The 25551-nt window shown below is 60.6% G+C and overlaps 2 non-coding genes and 2 pseudogenes across 2 annotated transcripts; all 4 read left to right on the top strand.

The window, feature by feature from the left end:
• Positions 1-4395: 4395 nt before the first annotated feature.
• On the top strand, positions 4396-4549 carry LOC136685990 (5.8S ribosomal RNA). Its single transcript, XR_010800242.1, has one exon. It is a non-coding gene; the product is annotated as a 5.8S ribosomal RNA (ribosomal RNA).
• Positions 4550-4965: 416 nt separating this feature from the next.
• On the top strand, positions 4966-9600 carry LOC136685973 (28S ribosomal RNA; annotated as a pseudogene).
• Positions 9601-22732: 13132 nt separating this feature from the next.
• On the top strand, positions 22733-22886 carry LOC136685989 (5.8S ribosomal RNA). The gene has a single exon (XR_010800241.1). It is a non-coding gene; the product is annotated as a 5.8S ribosomal RNA (ribosomal RNA).
• Positions 22887-23302: 416 nt separating this feature from the next.
• LOC136685972 (28S ribosomal RNA) overlaps positions 23303-25551 on the top strand; it is a 4635-nt pseudogene continuing 2386 nt past the window's right edge.

The raw sequence follows: 25551 nt of genomic DNA, 5'->3' as shown, positions 1-25551 counted from the left end.
GGCCGGAGGCAAAGAGCGCATTAGAGGTGTCACGGATCGGTCTTTTTAAACGGACCGCGGCTGGAAGTTCGCAGGGGAAGAGGCGCTCGGTTTACGGTTCCCGGGCCCGACCCCCTTCGTCTTCTTAAATCGAGAAAACTAACCGTAGGCTCCGGGGGGGCGAATCGTAAAACCTTTGCCGACCTCCTCGCACTGCGAGGGGGCCAGGATTTTGCGGCTTGTCCGCGTATCGGTCCTACCAAGGACCGCGGCTGGAAGTTCGGTGGTGAGCCCTCGACCTTACGAGATTGGGGGCAAAACCCTTCGTCTTCTGAACATCAGACGGCTCCGGGGGGGGCGTACCGTAAAACCTATGCCGACCTCCTCGCGCTTTGAGGGGGCCAGGAAATTCTCTTCCATTCTCTTCCCTTAAACGGACGTCCTTTACGCCCGTTCGAAATGCGGCATACCCGGAGCACCAGGGGCAGGCTTCTAATCCGAAATAATACCGGCTTTTAGAACGATCCTCCCCGCCACGTGCTCCAGCCTCCATGGCTCGTGGACCCCCCGTAACAGGGGGTCCGCTTGTCCCAGAATCGTTCCGAGGGAGACTTAGCCTATCCGTCGGTCTAATTTCCACCGCAGTTTGGGTCCGTTAAAAGGTCCGAGTCGGTGGTGCCTTAGGGTCGGGATCCTATTGAGGGAAGGAACCGGCCCCTAGCCTGCACCGTCCGGGCCTTGAATCGTACATTTTCCAAGTAGTCAAACCCCCGATTGCAGACCCACCTCCGGGGGGTCTCGTTCGAAAAGCCTTTCCGCGGTGCGCGTCTCTTCCTCCTTCGGGGGGTCGAGTTCCACGCACCACCGACTCTCTCTCTTTCCCCAAGCCGGGTTTGAGTACCAGAGGGATCGGCCTGGTTGATCCTGCCAGTATCATATGCTTGTCTCAAAGATTAAGCCATGCAAGTCTAAGTACACACGGGCGTTGGTACAGTGAAACTGCGAATGGCTCATTAAATCAGTTATGGTTCCTTTGATCGCTCCACACGTTACTTGGTATAACTGTGGTAATTCCAGAGCTAATACATGCAAACGAAGCGTTGGAAGTGGGGGTGCCGTTTCGAGGTGGTCGGTGACTGGTTCACCTTCCCCCCTCGGCGCCCCCCACGGATACGTGCATTTATCAGAACCAAAAAACCCCCTCCCGACTCCGGTCGGGTCCGCTTTGGTGACTCTAGATAACCTTTGGCCGATCGCAGAGCCCTTCGGGGCGGCGACGTCTCATTCGAGTGTCTGCCCTATCAACTTTCGACGGTAGTCTACGGGACTACGTGTGGTGACCACGGGTAACGGGGAATCTGGGTTCGATTCCGGAGAGGGAGCCTGAGAAACGGCTACCACATCCAAGGAAGGCAGCAGGCGCGCAAATTACCCATTCCCGACACGGGGAGGTAGTGACGAAAAATATCGGTGCGAGGCCCCGTTTGAAGGTTTCGGGACCGAAATGAACTCAATCTACGTCCGTGGGTGAGGACCCATTGGAGGGCAAGTCTGGTGCCAGCAGCCGCGGTAATTCCAGCTCCAATAGCGTATGTTAACGTTGCTGCAGTTAAAAAGCTCGTAGTTGGATCCGGGGACGGGTCCCGGCTGCCGGGCCTCTGCCCGTCCGGACTTCGCGGTGGGAAGCTGCCCCTCTCCGGGGGGGTTGGGGACCCCCCGCGGGTCTCTGGGTGGAGGTCGCGGGACCTTGTCCCTACTCATCCGGTGTCCTCTGCTCCCTTCCTCCGCGGAGAGGCCCTTAGCTGGGTCGTCCGCCGCGGTTGAATACGTGGGGGGCGGAAGGGTCCGGTGCGTTTACTTTGAACAAAACAGAGTGCTCAAAGCAGGCCGAAGCGTGCCTTGAATGGACTGAGCTAGGAATAATGGAATAAGGCCTTCCCATGGGGGGCGAGTCGGAGCTCTTCGGCGAGGCGGCCGGGCGGGGCCGTTTTCTGGCCGCCGCACGGTTCCCCGAGCCGGGGGGGTATCCGACCGCTCTCTTGGTCCTATTTCGTGGGTTTGACGGACCAAAGGTCATGATTAAGAGGGACGGCCGGGGGCATTCGTACCGCACCGAGAGAGGTGAAATTCGTAGACCGGTGCGGGACGGACAAAAGCGAAGGCATTTGCCAAGAATGTTTTCATTAATCAAGAACGAAAGTCGGAGGATCGAAGACGATCAGGTACCGTCGTAGTTCCGACCGTAAACTATGCCGACCCGCGATCCGGCGGCGTTGGGTTAACGACTATGACCCGCCGGGCAGCGTCCGGGAAACCACGAGTCTTTGGGCTCTGGGGGGAGTACGGTTGCAAAGCTGAAACTTAAAGGAATTGACGGAAGGGCACCACCAGGAGTGGAGCTTGCGGCTTAATTTGACTCAACGCGGGGAACCTAACCCGGCCCGGACACGGTAAGGATTGACAGATTGACGGCTCTTTCTCGATTCTGTGGGTGGTGGTGCATGGCCGTTGGTAGTTCGTGGAGCGATTCGTCTGGTCAATTCCGGTAACGAACGAGATCCCATCCTTTAAGTAGTTACACGGCCCCTCTCCTGGGTCGGACTCTATCCCCGAAGGTCCCCGTTCGCGGGGGGTCCCCATCGGGGTGGGGGTGTTGGGGGTTTCGGCGGGGGTCCGGTTCTACCCCGGATCGGTTCGGGGAGGTGATGCGGTTGACGGGGGTTCAGTTCTGCGTCGAGTGGGTGGCTCCGGCCTCTCCCCTTCGCGTTCGGTTCCCTCCCCGATGCCGTCCGCACCTCGTTCCGCTCTCCGGGTGTGGGTTGTCCGTCCTTCGCCTTCGCCTTCGCCTTCCCTCTCCCCTCCCCGGTGCCCTCCCGCTTACCGCGGGCCTGAAGGTTGGGGTTCGCCCGGTGGGAATCAGCGGTCGGTGGCTAAACTTCTTAGAGCGATTTGTGGCACAGAAGCCACTTGAGAAATGGAGCAATAACAGGTCTGTGATGCCCTTAGAAGTCCGGGGTCGCACGTGAGCTACAATGGCTGGTTCAACATGTAAGTTACCCTACGCCGAGAGGTGCGGGCAATCCTATGAACGCCATTCCCCGCTGGGGACAGGGGATTGCAACTATTCCCCTCGAACGAGGAATTCCAAGTAGGCACGGGTCACCAGCCCGCGTCGATTAAGTCCCTGCCCTTTGTACACACCGCCCGTCGCTACTACCGATCGGATGCCTCGGTGAGGTCCTCGGACCGTCCCCGGGGCGGCCCTCGAACGGGGGTCGCCTCCGGGCGATGGGAAGTCGATCGAACCCGGACATCTAGAGGGAGTAAAAGTCGTAACAAGGTTTTCGTAGGGGAACCTGCGGAAGGATCAATAACGGTGACCTGGCCGCGGTCGGCGCCCGCCGTCCGTGCCGGTTGTCGAGTCGGACTCGAGAGGCCGAACCTCCCCCCCGGCGGGTACCTTCAAGGTATGGACCGCAGAAGCCTCGTACCTTTCGTCGTCGGCCGACGTGAGTCTCTCCCCCCTCCGGGTGGGTGGACGTAGCGAGCCGGCTTCGGAACTCGGGGTTATGCGAGGACCGCCTTAGGTGCATAGGTACCCCGGTCCGCCCCTCCCGTTCGCGGGGGGAAGAGTGGCGCCGGAGCCGCCCGCCGGGTAGTTAAACCCAAAAAACCATTGATCGTTGAAGGCTTGATTGTGCGTGCGCGAGTCAAAGGGGCTTACTCACCCCCAGGGCGTTGGCCGGTGCTCGCCGGCCTCGGTGGGATCTCCCTGAACCCATCCCCCCGGCACAGGGGGCGGTGGTGGACGGGAGCGTACCGCCGGGCGAAACTCTTTCCCCTCACGGGGTTAGAGCGGAGCTTAAGAGCGCATGCAAAATACCCCCGATGTTGGCTTCGCAGAGACGGACCGTATAATAGTCTAAGGCCGGTGCGCGAGTTGAAGGGGCCTCACGAACCCCGGATGCGTTTATAAACACCCGAAAGGAGACGGCCGGTGCCCGCCGGTCCTGACTAGGTGGGATCTACCCAGCGCCTTCCCCTAAGCGGGGACTTGGGAGCGTACCACCGGGCCTCGCTCATACCCTCCGGGGTGGAGAGCTTGGCTTTGAGCGCACGCCTGAATGCCTTAGACCGGGACCCGTAACGCAGCGAACCAAACCCCTGGGCCTCGCCGGGAACGGCGGGTGCCTAGACCCCGGTCTCCTAAACCACGTAAGTCTCGGGCACCTACTCGGGCGATCGTCCCCCGGGCCGTAACTCCTCGGTCCGGTGGTGACGCCCAGGTTCAATGACCTTTCCCCCCCTGCACGGGGGTGGAAGGCACCCGGCTTGAAATATATTGGCAAAAATTGTCTCTTGTTCGAATGGCTTCCTTCGCCCGGCCTGTAACGGGCCGGGCACAAACCCGAATACGACTCTTAGCGGTGGATCACTCGGCTCGTGCTTCGATGAAGAACGCAGCCATCTGCGTTAACTAATGTGAATTGCAGGACACAGATCATCGAAATTTCGAACGCATATTGCGGCCGCGGGGGTCCATCCCGCGGCCACGCCTGTCTGAGGGTCGCTTTACCCATCGATCGGTCTCCGCGCCCCCGCTGAGAGAGAGAGACCGCGGCTGGAAGCTCGCAGGGCCTGAAAACGGCCCTTCGTCTTCCCAAACGAAGACTCGGTTCCGAGCCAGTCCACGCGGCCCGTGTTGCGAGAGAGCTCCGTACAGGGAACGGAGGGAGAGCCGAGTAGGTCCGGGTCCACGTCCGTTACGGTCTCTCCCCGAGTCCCGAGCGGGGCTCCGCGCAGTCGGACGCGGGGGTGGCGAGTGCCGATTAAACCCAGCGAGCGGGCGAGTGAGCGGGCGGGCGAGCGGCCGGGGTGGGGGGGAAGGTGTCGCGGAGTTCGGTCTCGTGCCGGGCTCTCGCCCCTCGCCCCTAGCCTTCGGCCCTCCGCCTCCGCCCTCGCCCCCGCATAAGAAACCTCTGTGTGCGGCCTCAGATCAGACGAGACGACCCGCTGAACTTAAGCATATCAGTAAGCGGAGGAAAAGAAACTAACAAGGATTCCCTTAGTAGCGGCGAGCGAACAGGGAAGAGCCCAGCGCTGAATCCCACTTTCCCCTGACCGGGGTTGGCCGGGAAATGTAGCGTACGGAAGTCCGTAAGATCCGTCTCGGTGCGGACGCGGGACCAAGTCCTCGCGAACGTGGCTTCTTCCCATAGACGGTGAAAGCCCGGTAGCGAGTCCCGCGTTCCCGCCCGGGTAGGTCGGGCTTCTCGGAGTCGGGTTGCTTGGGAATGCAGCCCAAAGCGGGTGGTAAACTCCATCTAAGGCTAAATACCGGCACGAGACCGATAGCGAACCGAGTACCGTGAGGGAAAGTTGAAACAGGACTTTGAAGAGAGAGTTCAACAGAGCGTGAAACCGTTGAGAGGTAAACGTACGGGGACCGAGAAGACTGCCCCGGGGGATTCAGCCGGGCGGACGGCCCCGCGCTCGTCGGGTTCCGCGGTCGGGGGTGCGAGCGTATCCGGGCGAGAGGGGTGGGGTGCCGACTCCACCGCTCCCCGCTTCGGCTCTGCGCTTCGCCTCTGGACTTCGGGCCTGTCGGGCGTACGGAGGTCCGGCCCCGCCCGGTGTACTTTCCCCGCGTGGTGGTGAGTCGCGACCGGCTCCGGTTAGGCTTGGAAGGGCCCGAGGGTGAAGGTAGGTCCGTCCGGAGAAGGGAGTCCCCACGCGGCCCCCGGACACGGGCGTTCCGCTACAGCCCCTCGCTCCGACTTCGCCGATAACGCCGGGGCCGTGGAGCAATGTCCTTTCCGCGTTCTCCCCTCCTCCGGGATGGGGATGGGGGCCCCCCCCGATCGTTCGGTCGAAGCGGGCCGGCTGGGCTGTCCTCAGCCCCGGGCTAGGCCCGCTACGGCGATGCGGGGGGCGATCCAGGCCCACAGCACCCGAACGCCTAAGGTCAGCGGCTAAGTTCGGACCCCGAACGACCCGTCTTGAAACACGGACCAAGGAGTCTAACGCGTATGCGAGTCGAAGGGACCAGAACCCCCGGAGGCGCAACGAAGGTGAAGGCCGGCGCGCGTCGGCTGAGGTGGGATCCGTCCTAACCCTCCGAGGGGGCGGGCGGCGCACCACCGGCCTGCTCTTCCCACGTGCGGAGAGCGGAGCCAGAGCATACGCGGTGGTACCCGAAAGATGGTGAACTATGCCTGGGCAGGGCGAAGCCAGGGGAAACCCTGAGTGGAGGCCCGCAGCGGTCCTGACGTGCAAATCGGTCGTCCGACCTGGGTATAGGGGCGAAAGACTAATCGAACCATCTAGTAGCTGGTTCCCTCCGAAGTTTCCCTCAGGATAGCCGGCGCCGAAACTTCAAGTTTTATCCGGTAAAGAAATGACTGGAGGCCGCGGGGCCGAAACGGGCCTCGCCCTACTCTCAAACTTTAAATGGGTAAGAGGCCCGGCTCGCAGGCTTGGAGCCGGGCATGGAATTGACGGTGCCGAGTGGGCCACTTTTGGTAAGCAGAACTGGTGCTGCGGGATGAACCGAACGCGCGGGTTAAGGCGCCCGACGCAGACGCTCATCAGACCCCAAGAAAGGTGTCGGTTGATATAGACAGCGGGGCGGTGGCCATGGAAGTCGGCATCCGCTAAGGAGTGTGTAACAACTCACCTGCCGAATCAACTGGCCCTGAAAATGGATGGCGCTGGAGCGTCGGGCCCATACCCGGCCGTCGCTGGCGGTACTTGTCTCCCACCCCCCCCAAAAGCCAGCGAGAATGAGAGAGAGAACCGAGACTCATGGGACCGTATGCCGCGACGAGTAGGAGGGGCGCCGCGGTGGCGCAGAAGCCTTTGGCGCGAGCCTGGGTCGAGCCGCCGCGGGTGCAGATCTTGGTGGTAGTAGCAAATATTCAGATGAGAACTTTGAAGGCCGAAGTGGAGAAGGGTTCCACGCCGACAGCGCTTGGCCGTGGGTTAGTCGGTCCTAAGGGATAGGCGAGCGCCGTTCGGAAAATGCTGGGGCGATGGTCTCGTCTGCCTCGCGCTGACCGAAAGGGGATCGGGCCAATATCCCCGTACCTGGGATTGGTGGAGATCGAGCCGCCGAGAGGCGCTCCCGTGGCGGTAACGCAAACGAACCCGGAGACGCCGGTGGGGACCCCGGGGAGGATTCTCTCTCCTTGCTAAAGAGCTGGAGCGCCCTGGAATGGGTTCGACCCCGAGATAGGGGCTCAACGCTCTGAAAGGCGTCGCATGCGCTATGCGACGGCCGGGACGTTTCCCATCGGCCCTTGAAAATCCGGGGGAGGTATAGTGAATTTCCCCCCAGGCCGTACCCATATCCGCATCAGGTCTCCAAGGTGAACAGCCTCTGGCGTGTTGGAACAATGTAGGTAAGGGAAGTCGGCAAGACGGATCCGTAACTTCGGGATAAGGATTGGCTCTAATGGCTGAGCTCGGTCGGGCCCGTGTCTGCTGATGCGGGGTCCGAAAGCCCGGTGCTGCCCGTGCGACGGGGAGCTGTTCCCGGTCCACCTTCGGGCCCCCCCCCACTGGGTCCTGCGCGCGAGGAAGCGCACGGCGAGAGATTGTCCCCCCAGTATATCCAAACCCCCGTGAACAAGGCTCCGTCTGTCTGTCGGGGTCGATGAGAGTGGGTCGCGGCGAGCGAGACCTTAAGCCCCGGTGCGTGTCCCCCCCTCGGCGGTGGCGCTTAGGGGGCCTCGGTCAGGTCGACGGTAGGGGAGCCGGTCGTCGGTGGGATGCCGGCGGGGGAGCGTCCTTCGGGACTAACCTCCGTCGGATGACCGCCTTCGGCCTCCCTCTCCCTACCTAAGCCGGGCCGGGCTCCCGACGCCCGTCGCCGGGTGGGCCGCCCCCGGCTAAGCTCGAGCGTCCGGCCCTTCGCTCTCCCCCGATGGGACGCGGAGGGACGCAATGGAACGTAGGTCCGCGTGGGGGGGTTGCGGTCTCTCGTGCGTGTGTGGACTCGTAGCGGGCCACCGCCGGTGGTGGGGCTTCGGTGGGTCGGGGCGGTGTCCCTGGAGCCTCGCGCGCCGAGCCTAGGCTCCGTGGATCTCTCGGGCTTATGAGTCTCGCCTCGGGGGGAGACCTCCGGGGCCGGGTCTCTCGGCCGGCACCTAACAGCCGAATTAGAACTGCTGCGGACAAGGGGAATCCGACTGTTTAATTAAAACACAGCATCGTGAAGGCTCTTGGACCGGGTGTTGACACGATGTGAATTCTGCCCAGTGCTCTGAATGTCAAAGTGAAGAAATTCATCGAAGCGCGGGTTAACGGCGGGAGTAACTATGACTCTCTTAAGGTAGCGAAATGCCTCGTCATTTAATTGGTGACCTGCATGAATGGATGAACGAGATTCCCACTGTCCCTACCTACTATCTAGCGAAACCACAGCCAAGGGAACGGGCTTGGCGGAATCAGCGGGGAAAGAAGACCCTGTTGAGCTTGACTCTAGTCTGTCACTGTGAGGCGACTTAAGGGGTGTAGAATAAGTGGGAGGCCCGCCGCTCGCCAGCACCGGAGCGGGCCGTCCGTGAAATACCACTACTCTTACACGTTACCTCACTAACCCGGTGAGGGTGTCGGTGGGAACCTTTGCCTTGCTGGGGGTTCCTTGTTCAAAGGTGCTAAGCCCCGGGTGGAGGGGTCGCTCGGCGCTGAGTCCTCCTTCCCCTCGGGTGGGGGGTCGGAGGCAAGCTCGCGCGGGGCTGGCCCTTCCTCTCCCTGGGGCGAGTTCCTCCGGGGACAGTGACAGGTGGGGAGTTTGACTGGGGCGGTACACCTGTCAAAGAGTAACGCAGGTGTCCTAAGGCGGGCTCAGGGACGGACGGAAACCTCCCGTAGAGCATAAGGGCAAAAGCCCGCTTGATCCTGATTTTCAGTATGAATACGGACCGCGAAAGCGGGGCCTAACGATCCTTCCGTCTGCTTTACGGGTTTTAAGCGGGAGGTGTCAGAAAAGTTACCACAGGGATAACTGGCTTGTGGCGGCCAAGCGTTCATAGCGACGCCGCTGTTTGATCCTTCGATGTCGGCTCTTCCTATCATTGCGAAGCAGAATTCGCAAAGCGTTGGATTGTTCACCCACTAACAGGGAACGTGAGCTGGGTTTAGACCGTCGTGAGACAGGTTAGTTTTACCCTACTGATGTGGCGTTGCTCCGATAGAAACCCCGCTCAGTACGAGAGGAACCGCGGGTTCGGATACTTGGTATTCGCGCTTGGCTGTGGAGCCAATGGTGCAAGGCTACCATCCGAGGGCTTACGACTGAACGCCTCTAAGTCGGAATCCCGCCTAGAAGGAGCGATACGTCCGTGCCCGAGGTTCGATACGGTTGGTCCGGGATAGCCGCGGCGCGCGGCGGGGGAAACTCCGCTCCGCCGCCGGTGACCAGAGCCGCACGAGACTGGAACCAGGGCCGGGGCTAACGAACGCCTCGGTCCGCCCTTCCGTCCCTAAGCGCATGTTCCTTGATCCGGGGTGCGAAATGACTCGTAAACGACCTGATTCTGAGTGCGGGTGTCATAAGTGGCAGAGCGGGTGCATATACCGCGATCCATTGAAAGTCATCCCGTCCACTCAAACATTTGTCGGGGGGGGAAGGCGAAAGCAAACCCCCGGTCCAGGTCTGGTTCTCTGGGGCGCGGGCCCCGGAGACTCCGTACACCGGTTAGAGGGAGCCGGTGGCGGGCATAGGGGAGGTGGGTACTCCCCTGTGAAATCCTGGATGACGGTTTTAGGTCTCGTAGTGGGCGAAAATCGGACTTAGTGCAATTTCCGAAACTCTGGTTCTCTGGGGCGCGGGCCCCGAGAGTCCGTACACCGGTTAGAAGGAGCCGGTGGCGGGCATAGGGAGGCAGGTCGCTCCCTTGAATGGTCCTGGATGTCTGGACTTAGTGCAATTTCCGAAACTCTGGTTCTCTGGGGCGCGGGCCCCGAGAGCCAGTACACCGGTTAGAAGGAGCCGGTGGCGGGCATAGGGAGGCAGGTCGCTCCCTTGAATGGTCCTGGATGTCTGGACTTAGTGCAATTTCCGAAACTCTGGTTCTCTGGGGCGCGGGCCCCGAGAGCCAGTACACCGGTTAGAGGGAGCCGGTGGCGGGCATAGGGAGGCAGGTCGCTCCCTTGAATGGTCCTGGATGTCTGGACTTAGTGCAATTTCCGAAACTCTGGTTCTCTGGGGCGCGGGCCCCGAGAGCCAGTACACCGGTTAGAGGGAGCCGGTGGCGGGCATAGGGAGGCAGGTCGCTCCCTTGAATGGTCCTGGATGTCAGCAGTTTCTGAAGAAGGGCGCCCTCTTGTGGTCCCATGGCCGAAGTACATGCTCTGAGCCCGGGTATCGCAGTGGGCGGAATGAGACTTAGAGGAATATTGACGGAGCCATGAGGGGCCTCCCCTGGAGGTCCCATGGCCGAGAAAAGTGCTCCGAGCCCGGGGTGATAGAGAACCGTGAACGCCGCGGTCTAAGACCTCGGGTATCGCAGTGGGCGGAATGAGACTTAGAGGAATGATGACGGAGCCATGAGGGGCCTCCCCTGGAGGTCCCATGGCCGAGAAAAGTGCTCCGAGCCCGGGGTGATAGAGAACCGTGAACGCCGCGGTTAAAGACCTCGGGTATCGCAGTGGGCGGAATGAGACTTAGAGGAATGATGACGGAGCCATGAGGGGCCTCCCCTGGAGGTCCCATGGCCGAGAAAAGTGCTCCGAGCCCGGGGTGATAGAGAACCGTGAACGCCGCGGTTAAAGACCTCGGGTATCGCAGTGGGCGGAATGAGACTTAGAGGAATGATGACGGAGCCATGAGGGGCCTCCCCTGGAGGTCCCATGGCCGAGAAAAGTGCTCCGAGCCCGGGGTGATAGAGAACCGTGAACGCCGCGGTTAAAGACCTCGGGTATCGCAGTGGGCGGAATGAGACTTAGAGGAATGATGACGGAGCCAGGAAGGGCCTCCCCTGGAGGTCCCATGGCCGAGAAAAGTGCCCCGAGCCCGGGGAGATAGAGAACCGTAAAGCGCGCGGGTTTGGGGCTCGGGTCTTCCAGTGGGCGGAGTGAGACTTAAAGGAATATTGACGGAGCCATGAAGGGCCCCCCCTGGAGGTCCCATGGCCGAGAAAAGTGCTCCGAGCCCGGGGAGATAGAGAACCGTAAAGCGCGCGGGTTTGAGGCTCAGGTCTTCCAGTGGGCGCTCGTTCCAGCGGCGCGGGCTGGATGGTTTAGTCCGAGGAGGAGTGCTTAAGTGTGGGCCGGATAGGTTCGAGAGGTGCGCTGGGTTGGTGGAGGTCCAGCCCCGGAGGTTTGGAGCGGGGCGATGTAGCGAGCGAGGCCGAGTCGGGTGAGCCTGGGCCGGGCATGGGCGTTGGCGGCGATGGGGGTCTTCTCCCCGGAGGTTTGGAGCGGGCGATGGAGCGAGCGAGGCCGAGTCGGGTGAGCCTGGGCCGGGCATGGGCGTTGGCAGCGACGGGGGTGTCTTCCCCGGAGGTAAGTACCGTGGGGGGCAAGCGTGAGATATTCCAGGCCGGGAAAAGTGAGCTAAATTCGGCAAAGCGTTGTTAAAAAGGGGGGTCGGTTGATTTTTTTGTTAAATCTAAACGAACAAAGGGTGCGAGGCGTGAAAATTGCATTCAGCCGTGATTTTTTGGCAAAGTGCTAACCCTAGTGTTCTCCCAGTGGGACGTTTTAAAGTAGGACTTAGAAAAATTTCTGACCCTCTTCGCCCTAGGTAGCAAGCCCAAAACGGAGCACCTCGGAGAGGTAAAAATTCAGAGGGCATGGGGGTTTCCAGTGCGGTGCCGTCAGGACATTAGGGTTCCTTTAGAAAAGACGAAAGTTTGGGTACACCGTATGTAACTATGACAAGCCCAAGGCTCTGGTTCGCCTGTGGGCATGAATATAGTGAGATTTCCGCGTTATCTCACTGGAGGTGACCCCGGAACGGTTCAAAACCTAAGTCGAGACTTCCATGGGACCCCGGCGATGGGAGTTTGAAGCCCGAGGAGTGACGCCCTCTGGGCTAAGGTTGGTGGTAGGTTCGGCCCCCCTTTCTGGAGGTCTAAACTGACTTCCATGGACCCCGGTGATGCGAATTTGATGCCCGATGAGGAGCACACCTCTGGGCTAAGGGTGGTGGTATGCTCGGCCCCCCCCTCTGGATGTTTAAACTGACTTCCATGGACCCCGGTGATGCGAATTTGATGCCCGAGGAGTGACTCACCTCTGGGCTAAGGGTGGTGGTATGCTCGGCCCCCCCTCTGGAGGTCTAAACTGACTTCCATGGACCCCGGTGATGCGAATTTGATGCCCGAGGAGTGACTCACCTCTGGGCTAAGGGTGGTGGTATACTCGGCCCCCCCTCTGGAGGTCTCGAATGACTTCCATGGACCCCGGTGATGCGAATTTGATGCCCGATGAGGAGCACACCTCTGGGCTAAGGGTGGTGGTATGCTCGGCCCCCCCCCTCTGGATGTTTAAACTGACTTCCATGGACCCCGGTGATGCGAATTTGATGCCCGAGGAGTGACTCACCTCTGGGCTAAGGGTGGTGGTATGCCCAGCCCCCCCTCTGGAGGTCTCGAATGACTTCCATGGACCCCGGTGAAGCGTATTTCATGCCCGATGAGGAGCACACCTCTGGGCTAAGGGTGGTGGTATGCTCAGCCCCCCCTCTGGAGGTCTAAACTGACTTCCATGGACCCCGGTGATGCGAATTTGATGCCCGAGGAGTGACTCACCTCTGGGCTAAGGGTGGTGGTATGCCCGGCCCCCCCTCTGGAGGTCTCGAATGACTTCCATGGACCCCGGTGAAGCGTATTTCATGCCCGATGAGGAGCACACCTCTGGGCTAAGGGTGGTGGTATGCTCAGCCCCCCCTCTGGAGGTCTAAACTGACTTCCATGGACCCCGGTGATGCGAATTTGATGCCCGAGGAGTGACTCACCTCTGGGCTAAGGGTGGTGGTATGCCCGGCCCCCCCTCTGGAGGTCTCGAATGACTTCCATGGACCCCGGTGAAGCGTATTTCATGCCCGATGAGGAGCACACCTCTGGGCTAAGGGTGGTGGTATGCTCAGCCCCCCCTCTGGAGGTCTAAACTGACTTCCATGGACCCCGGTGATGCGAATTTGATGCCCGAGGAGTGACTCACCTCTGGGCTAAGGGTGGTGGTATGCCCGGCCCCCCCTCTGGAGGTCTCGAATGACTTCCATGGACCCCGGTGAAGCGTATTTCATGCCCGATGAGGAGCACACCTCTGGGCTAAGGGTGGTGGTATGCTCAGCCCCCCCTCTGGAGGTCTAAACTGACTTCCATGGACCCCGGTGATGCGAATTTGATGCCCGAGGAGTGACTCACCTCTGGGCTAAGGGTGGTGGTATGCCCGGCCCCCCCTCTGGAGGTCTCGAATGACTTCCATGGACCCCGGTGAAGCGTATTTCATGCCCGATGAGGAGCACACCTCTGGGCTAAGGGTGGTGGTATGCTCAGCCCCCCCTCTGGAGGTCTAAACTGACTTCCATGGACCCCGGTGATGCGAATTTCATGCCCGAGGAGTGATGCCCTCTGGGCTAAGGGTGGTGGTAAGCCCGGCCCCCCCTCTCTGGAGGTCTAGATTGACTTCCATGGACCCCGGTTAAGCGTATTTCATGCCCGAGGAGTGACGCCCTCTGGGCTAAGGGTGGTGGTATGCCCGGCCCCCCCTCTGGAGGTCTCCAAAACCTAAGTCGAGACTTCCATGGACCCCGGTTATCCGAATTTCATGCCCGAGGAGTGACGCCCTCTGGGCTTAGGGTGGTGGTAAGCCCGGCCCCACTCTCTGGAGGTCTAAACTGACTTCCATGGACCCCGGTGATCCGAATTTCATGCCCGAGGAGTGACGCCCTCTCGGCTAGGGTGGTGGTAAGTGCAGCCCCCCCTCTCTGGAGGTCTAAAATGACTTCCATGGACCCCGGTGAAGCGAATTTCATGCCCGAGGAGTGACGCCCTCTCGGCTAGGGTGGTGGTAAGCCAGGCCCCCCCTCTCTGGAGGTCAAAACTGACTTCCATGGACCCCGGTATAGCGTATTTCATGCCCGAGGAGTGACGCCCTCTGGGCTAAGGGTGGTGGTATGCCCGGCCCCCCCTCTGGAGGTCTCCAAAACCTAAGTCGAGACTTCCATGGACCCCGGTTATCCGAATTTCATGCCCGAGGAGTGACGCCCTCTGGGCTTAGGGTGGTGGTAAGCCCGGCCCCACTCTCTGGAGGTCTAAACTGACTTCCATGGACCCCGGTTATCTGAATTTCATGCCCGAGGAGTGACGCCCTCTGGGCTTAGGGTGGTGGTAAGCCCGGCCCCACTCTCTGGAGGTCTAAACTGACTTCCATGGACCCCGGTTATCCGAATTTCATGCCCGAGGAGTGATGAACCTCTGGGCTAAGGGTGGTGGTAAGTGCAGCCCCCCCTCTGGAGGTTTCCAAAACCTAAGTCGAGACTTCCATGGACCCCGGTGATGCGAATTTCAAGCCCGAGGAGTGGTGCCCTCTGGGCTAAGGGTGGTGGTAAGCCCGGCCCCCCCCTCTCTGGAGGTCTAAAAGGACTTCCATGGACCCCGGTATAGCGTATTTCATGCCCGAGGAGTGACGCCCTCTGGGCTTAGGGTGGTGGTAAGTGCAGCCCCCCCTCTGGAGGTTTCCAAAACCTAAGTCGAGACTTCCATGGACCCCGGTGATGCGAATTTCAAGCCCGAGGAGTGGTGCCCTCCGGGCTAAGGGTGGTGGTAAGCCCGGCCCCCCCTCTCTGGAGGTCTAAACTGACTTCCATGGACCCCGGTGTAGCGTATTTCATGCCCGAGGAGTGACGCCCTCTGGGCTTAGGGTGGTGGTAAGCCAGGCCCCCCCCCTCTCTGGAGGTCAAAATTGACTTCCATGGACCCCGGTTATCCGAATTTTATGCCCGAGGAGTGACGCCCTCTGGGCTAAGGGTGGTGGTAAGTCCGGCTCCCACCCTCTGGATGCGTTCAAAACCTAAGTCGAGACTTCCATGGACCCCGGTGATGCGAAGTGACATGCCCGAAGAGTGGTGCCTTCTGGGCTAAGGTTGTGATAAGCCCGGTCTCTCCTCTGGAGGTCTGTGGTTTTAAAGTGAATATTTTCTAAGTCCCTCACCTGAGATTTTAAGAGAATCAGGACCCTCCTCAAGCCTCGTAGCGAGTCCGAGGGAGGTTCATCGTTGTCGGCTATGCGAAAGGGGTTCAGACGCCTCTAATCCTGTGGGCATATGGTTTCTCAGCCTGGTGCCGTCGGGATATTAGGGAGGCATTAAATCAGACGTAAGTTTGGGTAACAGCGATGCGAAACGCTATGCCCAAAGGAGTGGCTTCCCGATGGGCTTGAAATAATGGGAATGTCCGCTCTGCTTCCCTGGATGTGTTCAAAACCTAAGTCGAGACATCCGTAGACCCCGTTGATGCGAATTCCATGCCCGAGGAGTGACGCCCTCTGGGCTTAAGGGTGGTGGTAAGACCGGCCCCACTCTCTGGAGGTCTAAACTGACTTCCATGGACCCCGGTGATTCGAATTTCAAGCCCGAGGAGGTGCACACCTCCGGGCTAAGGGGATGGTTTGGGTGGCCTCCCCTCTGGATGTGTTCAAAACCTAAGTTGAGACATCCATAGACCCCGGTAATCCGAATTTCATGCCCGAGGAGTGACGCCCTCTGGGCTTAAGAGTGGTGGTAAGACCGGCCCCACTCTCTGGAGGTCTAAACTGACTTCCATGGACCCCGGTGATGCGAATTTCATGCCCGAGGAGTGGCGCCCTCTGGGCTAAGAGTGGTGGTAAGACCGGCCCCACTCTCTGGATGTCTAAAATGACTTCCATGGACCCCGGTGATTCGAATTTGAAGCCCGAGGAGGTGCACACCTCCGGGCTAAGGGGATGGTTTGGGTGGCCTCCCCTCTGGATGTGTTCAAAACCTAAGTTGAGACATCCATAGACCCCGGTAATCCGAATTTCATGCCCGAGGAGTGACGCCCTCTGGGCTTAAGGGTGGTGGTAAGACCGGCCCCACTCTCTGGATGTCTAAAATGACTTCCATGGACCCCGGTGATGCGAATACACAAGCCCGAGGAGTGGCACACCTCTGGGCTAAGGGGATGGTTTGGGTTGCCTCCCCTCTGGAGGTCTAAAAATGACTTCCATAGACCCCGGCGAAGCGAATTTAAAGCCCGAGGACTGGCACCCCTCTGGGCTAAGGGGATGGTTAGGGTGGCCTCCCCTCTGGATGTCTAAAATGACTTCCATGGACCCCGGTGATGCGAATACACAAGCCCGAGGATTGGCACACCTCTGGGCTAAGGGGATGGTTTGGGTTGCCTCCCCTCTGGAGGTCTAAAAATGACTTCCATAGACCCCGGCGAAGCGAATTTAAAGCCCGAGGACTGGCACCCCTCTGGGCTAAGGGGATGGTTAGGGTGGCCTCCCCTCTGGATGTCTAAAATGACTTCCATGGACCCCGGTGATGCGAATACACAAGCCCGAGGAGTGGCACACCTCTGGGCTAAGGGGATGGTTTGGGTTGCCTCCCCTCTGGAGGTCTAAAAAATGACTTCCATAGACCCCGGCGAAGCGAATTTAAAGCCCGAGGACTGGCACCCCTCTGGGCTAAGGGTGGTGGTTAATCCGGCCCCCCCTTCTGGATGTGTTCAAAACCTAAGTCGAGACATCCATGGACCCCCGGTGATGCGAAGTGACATGCCCGAGGAGTGACGCCCTCTGGGCTAAGGTTGTGATAAGCCCGGTCTCTCCTCTGGAGGTCTGTGGTTTTAAAGTGAAAATTTTCTAAGTCCCTCACCTGAGATTTTAAGAAAATCAGGACCCTCCTCAAGCCTCGTAGCGAGTCCGAGGGAGGTTCATCGTTGTCGGCTATGCGAACGAGGTTCCAACGCCTCAAATCCTGTGGGCATATGGTTTCTCAGCCTGGTGCCGTCGGGATATTAGGGAGGCATTAAATCAGACGTAAGTTTGGGTAACAGCGATGCGAAACGCTATGCCCAAAGGAGTGGCTTCCCGATGGGCTTGAAATAATGGGAATGTCCGCTCTGCTTCCCTGGATGTGTTCAAAACCTAAGTCGAGACATCCGTAGACCCCGTTGATGCGAATTCCATGCCCGAGGAGTGGCACACCTCTGGGCTAAGGGTTGGTGGTAAGTCAGGCCCCACCCTCTGGAGGTTTTCAAAACCTAAGTCGAGACCTCCGTAGACCCCGGTGATGCGAATACCGAAGCCCGAGGACTGGCACCCCTCTGGGCTAGGGTGGGGATAAGATATGCCCCCACCCTCTGGAGGTTTTCAAAACCTAAGTCGAGACCTCCGTAGACCCCGGTGATGCGAAATGACATGCCCGAGGACTGGCACCCCTCTGGGCTAGGGTGGGGATAAGATATGCCCCCACCCTCTGGAGGTTTTTAAAACCTAAGTCGAGACCTCCATAGAACCCCGGTGATGCGAAGTGACATGCCCGAGGACTGGCACCCCTCTGGGCTAGGGTGGTGGTTAATCCGGCCCCACCTCTGGAGGTTTTCAAAACCTAAGTCGAGACCTCCATAGACCCCGGTGATGCGAATACCGAAGCCCGAGGACTGGCACCCCTCTGGGCTAGGGTGGTGGTTAATCCGGCCCCCCCTCTGGAGGTTTTCAAAACCTAAGTCGAGACCTCCATAGACCCCGGTGATGCGAATACCGAAGCCCGAGGACTGGCACCCCTCTGGGCTAAGGGGATGGTTTGGGTGGCCTCCCCTTCAATCCCGATGATTCGTTCGATATATGCCCAGGGAGGTGAACACTTCTCTGGGCGTGAGGGGGTCGAGCGTATGAGGGTTGTACCCCGTTATGGTTCCTACTATAAACGAATCCGAGCGGCGGGTCCACAGGCCACCGACCACCTGCCCACTTGCGGGGTGGGTGCGACGGGCCGCCCGCCGGCAGTTGTCCCCGTTCCTAACCTAACTCTTGCCCGTGCGCGAGTCGAAAGGGGCATACAAACCCCCGAGGCGAAGACCGGCGTTCCGCTTGGTCTAATGTGGGATCTCCCAGATTTTCCCCTCCGCGGGGACTTGGGAGCGCACCACCGGGCCCCCGCGCTGGAAACGGCCGGAGGCAAAGAGCGCATTAGAGGTGTCACGGATCGGTCTTTTTAAACGGACCGCGGCTGGAAGTTCGCAGGGGAAGAGGCGCTCGGTTTACGGTTCCCGGGCCCCGACCCCCTTCGTCTTCTTAAATCGAGAAAACTAACCGTAGGCTCCGGGGGGGCGAATCGTAAAACCTTTGCCGACCTCCTCGCACTGCGAGGGGGCCAGGATTTGCGGCTTGTCCGCGTATCGGTCCTACCAAGGACCGCGGCTGGAAGTTCGCAGGGGAAGAGGCGCTCGGTTTACGGTTCCCGGGCCCCGACCCCCTTCGTCTTCTTAAATCGAGAAAACTAACCGTAGGCTCCGGGGGGCGAATCGTAAAACCTTTGCCGACCTCCTCGCACTGCGAGGGGGCCAGGATTTTGCGGCTTGTCCGCGTATCGGTCCTACCAAGGACCGCGGCTGGAAGTTCGGTGGTGAGCCCTCGACCTTACGAGATTGGGGGCAAAACCCTTCGTCTTCTGAACATCAGACGGCTCCGGGGGGGGCGTACCGTAAAACCTATGCCGACCTCCTCGCGCTTTGAGGGGGCCAGGAAATTCTCTTCCATTCTCTTCCCTTAAACGGACGTCCTTTACGCCCGTTCGAAATGCGGCATACCCGGAGCACCAGGGGCAGGCTTCTAATCCGAAATAATACCGGCTTTTAGAACGATCCTCCCCGCCACGTGCTCCAGCCTCCATGGCTCGTGGACCCCCCGTAACAGGGGGTCCGCTTGTCCCAGAATCGTTCCGAGGGAGACTTAGCCGATCCGTCGGTCTAATTTCCACCGCAGTTTGGGTCCGTTAAAAGGTCCGAGTCGGTGGTGCCTTAGGGTCGGGATCCTATTGAGGGAAGGAACCGGCCCCTAGCCTGCACCGTCCGGGCCTTGAATCGTACATTTTCCAAGTAGTCAAACCCCCGATTGCAGACCCACCTCCGGGGGGTCTCGTTCGAAAAGCCTTTCCGCGGTGCGCGTCTCTTCCTCCTTCGGGGGGGTCGAGTTCCACGCACCACCGACTCTCTCTCTTTCCCCAAGCCGGGTTTGAGTACCAGAGGGATCGGCCTGGTTGATCCTGCCAGTATCATATGCTTGTCTCAAAGATTAAGCCATGCAAGTCTAAGTACACACGGGCGTTGGTACAGTGAAACTGCGAATGGCTCATTAAATCAGTTATGGTTCCTTTGATCGCTCCACACGTTACTTGGTATAACTGTGGTAATTCCAGAGCTAATACATGCAAACGAAGCGTTGGAAGTGGGGGTGCCGTTTCGAGGTGGTCGGTGACTGGTTCACCTTCCCCCCTCGGCGCCCCCCACGGATACGTGCATTTATCAGAACCAAAAAACCCCCTCCCGACTCCGGTCGGGTCCGCTTTGGTGACTCTAGATAACCTTTGGCCGATCGCAGAGCCCTTCGGGGCGGCGACGTCTCATTCGAGTGTCTGCCCTATCAACTTTCGACGGTAGTCTACGGGACTACGTGTGGTGACCACGGGTAACGGGGAATCTGGGTTCGATTCCGGAGAGGGAGCCTGAGAAACGGCTACCACATCCAAGGAAGGCAGCAGGCGCGCAAATTACCCATTCCCGACACGGGGAGGTAGTGACGAAAAATATCGGTGCGAGGCCCCGTTTGAAGGTTTCGGGACCGAAATGAACTCAATCTACGTCCGTGGGTGAGGACCCATTGGAGGGCAAGTCTGGTGCCAGCAGCCGCGGTAATTCCAGCTCCAATAGCGTATGTTAACGTTGCTGCAGTTAAAAAGCTCGTAGTTGGATCCGGGGACGGGTCCCGGCTGCCGGGCCTCTGCCCGTCCGGACTTCGCGGTGGGAAGCTGCCCCTCTCCGGGGGGGTTGGGGACCCCCGCGGGTCTCTGGGTGGAGGTCGCGGGACCTTGTCCCTACTCATCCGGTGTCCTCTGCTCCCTTCCTCCGCGGAGAGGCCCTTAGCTGGGTCGTCCGCCGCGGTTGAATACGTGGGGGGCGGAAGGGTCCGGTGCGTTTACTTTGAACAAAACAGAGTGCTCAAAGCAGGCCGAAGCGTGCCTTGAATGGACTGAGCTAGGAATAATGGAATAAGGCCTTCCCATGGGGGGCGAGTCGGAGCTCTTCGGCGAGGCGGCCGGGTGGGGCCGGGGGCGCCCGGGTGTGACGCCCGGCGTTTCTGGCCGCCGCACGGTTCCCCGAGCCGGGGGGGTATCCGACCGCTCTCTTGGTCCTATTTCGTGGGTTTGACGGACCAAAGGTCATGATTAAGAGGGACGGCCGGGGGCATTCGTACCGCACCGAGAGAGGTGAAATTCGTAGACCGGTGCGGGACGGACAAAAGCGAAGGCATTTGCCAAGAATGTTTTCATTAATCAAGAACGAAAGTCGGAGGATCGAAGACGATCAGGTACCGTCGTAGTTCCGACCGTAAACTATGCCGACCCGCGATCCGGCGGCGTTGGGTTAACGACTATGACCCGCCGGGCAGCGTCCGGGAAACCACGAGTCTTTGGGCTCTGGGGGGAGTACGGTTGCAAAGCTGAAACTTAAAGGAATTGACGGAAGGGCACCACCAGGAGTGGAGCTTGCGGCTTAATTTGACTCAACGCGGGGAACCTAACCCGGCCCGGACACGGTAAGGATTGACAGATTGACGGCTCTTTCTCGATTCTGTGGGTGGTGGTGCATGGCCGTTGGTAGTTCGTGGAGCGATTCGTCTGGTCAATTCCGGTAACGAACGAGATCCCATCCTTTAAGTAGTTACACGGCCCCTCTCCTGGGTCGGACTCTATCCCCGAAGGTCCCCGTTCGCGGGGGGTCCCCATCGGGGTGGGGGTGTTGGGGGTTTCGGCGGGGGTCCGGTTCTACCCCGGATCGGTTCGGGGAGGTGATGCGGTTGACGGGGGTTCAGTTCTGCGTCGAGTGGGTGGCTCCGGCCTCTCCCCTTCGCGTTCGGTTCCCTCCCCGATGCCGTCCGCACCTCGTTCCGCTCTCCGGGTGTGGGTTGTCCGTCCTTCGCCTTCGCCTTCCCTCTCCCCTCCCCGGTGCCCTCCCGCTTACCGCGGGCCTGAAGGTTGGGGTTCGCCCGGTGGGAATCAGCGGTCGGTGGCTAAACTTCTTAGAGCGATTTGTGGCACAGAAGCCACTTGAGAAATGGAGCAATAACAGGTCTGTGATGCCCTTAGAAGTCCGGGGTCGCACGTGAGCTACAATGGCTGGTTCAACATGTAAGTTACCCTACGCCGAGAGGTGCGGGCAATCCTATGAACGCCATTCCCCGCTGGGGACAGGGGATTGCAACTATTCCCCTCGAACGAGGAATTCCAAGTAGGCGCGGGTCACCAGCCCGCGTCGATTAAGTCCCTGCCCTTTGTACACACCGCCCGTCGCTACTACCGATCGGATGCCTCGGTGAGGTCCTCGGACCGTCCCCGGGGCGGCCCTCGAACGGGGGTCGCCTCCGGGCGATGGGAAGTCGATCGAACCCGGACATCTAGAGGGAGTAAAAGTCGTAACAAGGTTTTCGTAGGGGAACCTGCGGAAGGATCAATAACGGTGACCTGGCCGCGGTCGGCGCCCGCCGTCCGTGCCGGTTGTCGAGTCGGACTCGAGAGGCCGAACCTCCCCCCCGGCGGGTACCTTCAAGGTATGGACCGCAGAAGCCTCGTACCTTTCGTCGTCGGCCGACGTGAGTCTCTCCCCCCTCCGGGTGGGTGGACGTAGCGAGCCGGCTTCGGAACTCGGGGTTATGCGAGGACCGCCTTAGGTGCATAGGTACCCCGGTCCGCCCCTCCCGTTCGCGGGGGGAAGAGTGGCGCCGGAGCCGCCCGCCGGGTAGTTAAACCCAAAAAACCATTGATCGTTGAAGGCTTGATTGTGCGTGCGCGAGTCAAAGGGGCTTACTCACCCCCAGGGCGTTGGCCGGTGCTCGCCGGCCTCGGTGGGATCTCCCTGAACCCATCCCCCCGGCACAGGGGGCGGTGGTGGACGGGAGCGTACCGCCGGGCGAAACTCTTTCCCCTCACGGGGTTAGAGCGGAGCTTAAGAGCGCATGCAAAATACCCCCGATGTTGGCTTCGCAGAGACGGACCGTATAATAGTCTAAGGCCGGTGCGCGAGTTGAAGGGGCCTCACGAACCCCGGATGCGTTTATAAACACCCGAAAGGAGACGGCCGGTGCCCGCCGGTCCTGACTAGGTGGGATCTACCCAGCGCCTTCCCCTAAGCGGGGACTTGGGAGCGTACCACCGGGCCTCGCTCATACCCTCCGGGGTGGAGAGCTTGGCTTTGAGCGCACGCCTGAATGCCTTAGACCGGGACCCGTAACGCAGCGAACCAAACCCCTGGGCCTCGCCGGGAACGGCGGGTGCCTAGACCCCGGTCTCCTAAACCACGTAAGTCTCGGGCACCTACTCGGGCGATCGTCCCCCGGGCCGTAACTCCTCGGTCCGGTGGTGACGCCCAGGTTCAATGACCTTTCCCCCCCTGCACGGGGGTGGAAGGCACCCGGCTTGAAATATATTGGCAAAAATTGTCTCTTGTTCGAATGGCTTCCTTCGCCCGGCCTGTAACGGGCCGGGCACAAACCCGAATACGACTCTTAGCGGTGGATCACTCGGCTCGTGCTTCGATGAAGAACGCAGCCATCTGCGTTAACTAATGTGAATTGCAGGACACAGATCATCGAAATTTCGAACGCATATTGCGGCCGCGGGGGTCCATCCCGCGGCCACGCCTGTCTGAGGGTCGCTTTACCCATCGATCGGTCTCCGCGCCCCCGCTGAGAGAGAGAGACCGCGGCTGGAAGCTCGCAGGGCCTGAAAACGGCCCTTCGTCTTCCCAAACGAAGACTCGGTTCCGAGCCAGTCCACGCGGCCCGTGTTGCGAGAGAGCTCCGTACAGGGAACGGAGGGAGAGCCGAGTAGGTCCGGGTCCACGTCCGTTACGGTCTCTCCCCGAGTCCCGAGCGGGGCTCCGCGCAGTCGGACGCGGGGGTGGCGAGTGCCGATTAAACCCAGCGAGCGGGCGAGTGAGCGGGCGGGCGAGCGGCCGGGGTGGGGGGGAAGGTGTCGCGGAGTTCGGTCTCGTGCCGGGCTCTCGCCCCTCGCCCCTAGCCTTCGGCCCTCCGCCTCCGCCCTCGCCCCCGCATAAGAAACCTCTGTGTGCGGCCTCAGATCAGACGAGACGACCCGCTGAACTTAAGCATATCAGTAAGCGGAGGAAAAGAAACTAACAAGGATTCCCTTAGTAGCGGCGAGCGAACAGGGAAGAGCCCAGCGCTGAATCCCACTTTCCCCTGACCGGGGTTGGCCGGGAAATGTAGCGTACGGAAGTCCGTAAGATCCGTCTCGGTGCGGACGCGGGACCAAGTCCTCGCGAACGTGGCTTCTTCCCATAGACGGTGAAAGCCCGGTAGCGAGTCCCGCGTTCCCGCCCGGGTAGGTCGGGCTTCTCGGAGTCGGGTTGCTTGGGAATGCAGCCCAAAGCGGGTGGTAAACTCCATCTAAGGCTAAATACCGGCACGAGACCGATAGCGAACCGAGTACCGTGAGGGAAAGTTGAAACAGGACTTTGAAGAGAGAGTTCAACAGAGCGTGAAACCGTTGAGAGGTAAACGTACGGGGACCGAGAAGACTGCCCCGGGGGATTCAGCCGGGCGGACGGCCCCGCGCTCGTCGGGTTCCGCGGTCGGGGGTGCGAGCGTATCCGGGCGAGAGGGGTGGGGTGCCGACTCCACCGCTCCCCGCTTCGGCTCTGCGCTTCGCCTCTGGACTTCGGGCCTGTCGGGCGTACGGAGGTCCGGCCCCGCCCGGTGTACTTTCCCCGCGTGGTGGTGAGTCGCGACCGGCTCCGGTTAGGCTTGGAAGGGCCCGAGGGTGAAGGTAGGTCCGTCCGGAGAAGGGAGTCCCCACGCGGCCCCCGGACACGGGCGTTCCGCTACAGCCCCTCGCTCCGACTTCGCCGATAACGCCGGGGCCGTGGAGCAATGTCCTTTCCGCGTTCTCCCCTCCTCCGGGATGGGGATGGGGGCCCCCCCCGATCGTTCGGTCGAAGCGGGCCGGCTGGGCTGTCCTCAGCCCCGGGCTAGGCCCGCTACGGCGATGCGGGGGGCGATCCAGGCCCACAGCACCCGAACGCCTAAGGTCAGCGGCTAAGTTCGGACCCCGAACGACCCGTCTTGAAACACGGACCAAGGAGTCTAACGCGTATGCGAGTCGAAGGGACCAGAACCCCCGGAGGCGCAACGAAGGTGAAGGCCGGCGCGCGTCGGCTGAGGTGGGATCCGTCCTAACCCTCCGAGGGGGCGGGCGGCGCACCACCGGCCTGCTCTTCCCACGTGCGGAGAGCGGAGCCAGAGCATACGCGGTGGTACCCGAAAGATGGTGAACTATGCCTGGGCAGGGCGAAGCCAGGGGAAACCCTGAGTGGAGGCCCGCAGCGGTCCTGACGTGCAAATCGGTCGTCCGACCTGGGTATAGGGGCGAAAGACTAATCGAACCATCTAGTAGCTGGTTCCCTCCGAAGTTTCCCTCAGGATAGCCGGCGCCGAAACTTCAAGTTTTATCCGGTAAAGAAATGACTGGAGGCCGCGGGGCCGAAACGGGCCTCGCCCTACTCTCAAACTTTAAATGGGTAAGAGGCCCGGCTCGCAGGCTTGGAGCCGGGCATGGAATTGACGGTGCCGAGTGGGCCACTTTTGGTAAGCAGAACTGGTGCTGCGGGATGAACCGAACGCGCGGGTTAAGGCGCCCGACGCAGACGCTCATCAGACCCCAAGAAAGGTGTCGGTTGATATAGACAGCGGGGCGGTGGCCATGGAAGTCGGCATCCGCTAAGGAGTGTGTAACAACTCACCTGCCGAATCAACTGGCCCTGAAAATGGATGGCGCTGGAGCGTCGGGCCCATACCCGGCCGTCGCTGGCGGTACTTGTCTCCCACCCCCCCCAAAAGCCAGCGAGAATGAGAGAGAGAACCGAGACTCATGGGACCGTATGCCGCGACGAGTAGGAGGGGCGCCGCGGTGGCGCAGAAGCCTTTGGCGCGAGCCTGGGTCGAGCCGCCGCGGGTGCAGATCTTGGTGGTAGTAGCAAATATTCAGATGAGAACTTTGAAGGCCGAAGTGGAGAAGGGTTCCACGCCGACAGCGCTTGGCCGTGGGTTAGTCGGTCCTAAGGGATAGGCGAGCGCCGTTCGGAAAATGCTGGGGCGATGGTCTCGTCTGCCTCGCGCTGACCGAAAGGGGATCGGGCCAATATCCCCGTACCTGGGATTGGTGGAGATCGAGCCGCCGAGAGGCGCTCCCGTGGCGGTAACGCAAACGAACCCGGAGACGCCGGTGGGGACCCCGGGGAGGATTCTCTCTCCTTGCTAAAGAGCTGGAGCGCCCTGGAATGGGTTCGACCCCGAGATAGG

The sequence above is a fragment of the Hoplias malabaricus genome, unplaced genomic scaffold, assembly GCF_029633855.1.
Source record: "Hoplias malabaricus isolate fHopMal1 unplaced genomic scaffold, fHopMal1.hap1 H_1, whole genome shotgun sequence".
NCBI lineage: Eukaryota > Metazoa > Chordata > Actinopteri > Characiformes > Erythrinidae > Hoplias > Hoplias malabaricus.
Note: the sequence above shows the minus strand (reverse complement) of the source record. Positions and strands in the feature narration are given on the sequence as shown.